This window comes from Limulus polyphemus, unplaced genomic scaffold (genome assembly GCF_000517525.1).
Source record: "Limulus polyphemus unplaced genomic scaffold, Limulus_polyphemus-2.1.2 Scaffold256, whole genome shotgun sequence".
NCBI lineage: Eukaryota > Metazoa > Arthropoda > Merostomata > Xiphosura > Limulidae > Limulus > Limulus polyphemus.
Window position 1 is genome coordinate 269,504 of NW_013665866.1, and position 3,416 is coordinate 272,919.

At 31.7% G+C, this 3,416-nt stretch overlaps 1 protein-coding gene across 1 annotated transcript in view; it reads left to right on the forward strand.

Moving 5' to 3' along the window:
* The first annotated feature begins 1,710 nt into the window (after positions 1 to 1,710).
* LOC106478863 (beta-1,4-glucuronyltransferase 1-like) overlaps positions 1,711 to 3,416 on the forward strand; it is a 5,503-nt gene continuing 3,797 nt past the window's right edge. The window contains exon 1 of the mRNA XM_013939437.2: positions 1,711 to 2,157. The gene's annotated coding sequence lies outside the window, so the exon portion shown is untranslated. The remainder of the gene's footprint in view (positions 2,158 to 3,416) is intronic.

The window sequence follows — 3,416 nt, forward strand, 5'->3', positions numbered from 1 at the left end:
TTTCCTGAACTGCACGATGATTCTGTTGACTTTCGAAAGCGGGATTCCCAAATTCTGCGAAATGTGCCGCTGACTTATTCCACCATCTGCTTGACCAACCATCCTTCCTCTAACAAAATCTGACAACTCGAGAGAACCTTGAGTTCTAGGCATGTTGTAGCACAAGATAATTAGTGTGCGGATCATTTTCATTTATATAGTGCTCTGTGAACACAAATTCGTTAGCATAATTCAGTTAAATGACGAAAAATTAGGTGTATATTTACTTGTGACCACTCAGTGTATACTCTAAAGTGTTATACAGCACACGTACTTCCCGGAATTTACTTTTGATTTCAATTTAACGATTTAGTAATAAACAGCTAAAACATTATTCTGCCTTAACTTCAAAATATAAATATCAGAAACAATTATTTACTTATTCGATATGATTGTTACAAGGGATCTAACAATATAAAAAAATTTACATTTCCAGTGGGCAACATCATTTTAGTTTAATTCCATGCTCATAAAATTATGAATTGAGGTTTCTGAATATTCGAAGCTGTTCACTTTTGTTACTTGGTGTATATAAAACAGCTTTGATTAATGAAATGAGGCATTTTATTGACACCATCAGTTACATACACATATAGCACCAGGGCTGTACCGATCGTTGATGGCGCAAAAAACAAACAAACAAAAAAATCTAATCTATCCTTTCTTCTAAAGGTGCGAACTCACACCCCCCTACGGGTCGGCGCTCTGTGTGGGCGCACCGCTCCTACTTCACTTATGGTAAGATTCTGCATAACGTTAAATGAATTACCTATGTTTTTATAATAACGGTATAAATACTTTTGAGACCATTTGTTGATAGGGATGGTGATTTTTACTTTGTTTGGGTGAAACAATGAGTACATTTGAACATAGTTTTTGGTTATTTATGTTTCATATTACCCTTTCCTGATTACTTACTGTCAGACTTTCATCATCAAATCAAATTATCGGGGTAATGTAGTTCTAGCACTGAACATTACCGATATGAGAAATTAATAGCATGACAATAAAGCAGTTGATTTATTATTGAACCATACTTCGAACCCTGCGAGCCACTTTCGGCGAAAAAGAAAGAAAGAAAGTGATTTACTAAGTATTTGTGAAAACAAAACTGATTTATACTACAGAGTTGAAAAACTAAAGTTCTAGTACCGTACATATCTCACTTAAGAACGACCATTTGAAAACAAAATGTTTAGTTATGAGTGAGATCTTTAAAAATTAAATTCATGTTGACAAAATTTTTGGTTTTCTATCATATACTGAGAATAGAAAATATTATGTTTTAAGAATTGTACTACAACACAAATATATATGTTGATAAAGCCATTAAAATTATGAGATACATATACTTTTGTTTATTACAATGAATATATATCTTTAAAGCAAAAAGTAATCACTTATATATACATATTATTATTGTCATTTTCTTTTTATTAAATATTAAAAGACATTAGTTTATGAACACGATATATCTCATGAACATATGTTTGAGTATATAGCAATGTAAAGTTAATTAAATCACGATATGAGGACATTACCGCAGGAATTTTTTTAATCCATTGATTTTGTGGCAGGAACGAGTACCATGTAACGCTAGTAACTGAAGCTAGGCATTGAGACACCAGGGGACACTGATACGTGGGACGATGTCTGTTTAGTTGCAGTAGATCGATCTGAAGAAGAAGACCTAGTTCATGCAGGAAAAGCCTACTTCATTTGAAGGCAGGGGAAGGTATAGATATAGTGAAGGGGTATACCTACTGAAAAGAAAAAGATATAAGTGATTTGTATCAGTTAGAAAAACTAGAACCTCACTTTTTTGCTGCCTTTTTTAAGGATTCATATTTGTAACTTTCAATGTTAGGAATTTCATTAGTTTCGAGAATTTTGTGTCAGTATGACTTTAGGCTTACCTCCGTCCCTAGATCTTCAGCGAGTTCCGAGAAAATGAATTACTCTCTCTCTTTATCTATCTATCTATGTATATATATGTATGTACATCCATAAATGCTACTGCTGAACGTCGAAACTGAGTAAGGACGAAGAATTATTTTATTCAAGAGCACACTTGCTTTCTTATCACAACTAGATTCCATGCTTAAAAACGCTTTTATGGTAAGTTGTTTTCTTATTTCATTCTTGAAGCAATATACTATTAATCATCACAACTCTGACTAACAGCGCTGGCTTCTTAATGATATTGGTTATTGGATCTGATCTAAATTTAGAAACAACATTTATTGAATGTACAATTGTTTATATTTGATTGATGTAATTGTTTGATCGTTTGTTAAGCACAAAGCCACACAATGGGCTATCTGTGCTCTGCCTACCACAGCAACGGAAACAGCATTTATGTAAATTGAGAATTTAAGTAATTTAAGCTAAAAGTATTAAAGTAGCGTATATTTATTTGAACTCTACTCATGAGTTTTTATACTGATACAGTTTTTAATCTATAAATTTACCCAGTATTCTTAAATGTTTTTGTATCGTTTTGTATATTACTTTTGTTTTATCCAATTCAAATGTTATTGTGTGATATTCTCTTTTTTTACTAAAAAAATATTTTCCTCTTATTTCTTGATTTCTATATTTCTAATAACTAGGGGATAAAAGTGAGAGTATTAGGAACTGTAGGAATTTAAAGTTGGCTTTTGCTTTTCACTCCAGTTTGATTGCATCGTCATTTATATTGTGTTACATAAGTTGAAATTACGTTTAATGTAGCTAAAGGTTTAATTTCTAAACATTTCCTGTAAATTTGGATTGAAAAACTATTAACAAAATTAAAATAGGGTACAGTACTTTTCGCTTCTATTAATGTTCATGTTCATTTCTATCTTAGTTAGAAACTGTACAAATGATCATTGTTGTATTTCCTTGTACAATAATATATTCTGAATAATACATCATATAAGCACAAACATTAAATAAACTGTAGTAACATTCGTTATAAAAAATATCAATGTTAATGGAATAATAAATAAACTGGGTATAAGTATAACATCTAAATATCATTTATATTCTTTGATAATCCATCTCTGCCGAGTACAAAAATCGGGATACAGGCGTTCTTTACATATGCGCTATATATATTAATTAAGTCATATCGGTGCGCAGTAAATTTTCTGTGGACGCATCTTCTCCTAAACGAGTTAACCATCCAGACCAAACTTGGAAGGAGAACTCAGTAGTCCAAAAGCAAGCCAAGTTCACTTAACTACAAACAAATGTCTTGGAATAACATCAAGTCTGCCCTTGTGAAAGACAGTTGTAAAGTTGTATATATTTTATGAAAGTAGACAGCAATTTTATCCGATGATAGGTCAGGTGATATCTCAAAGTCACAACCTACCCGTAATTTTACTAAG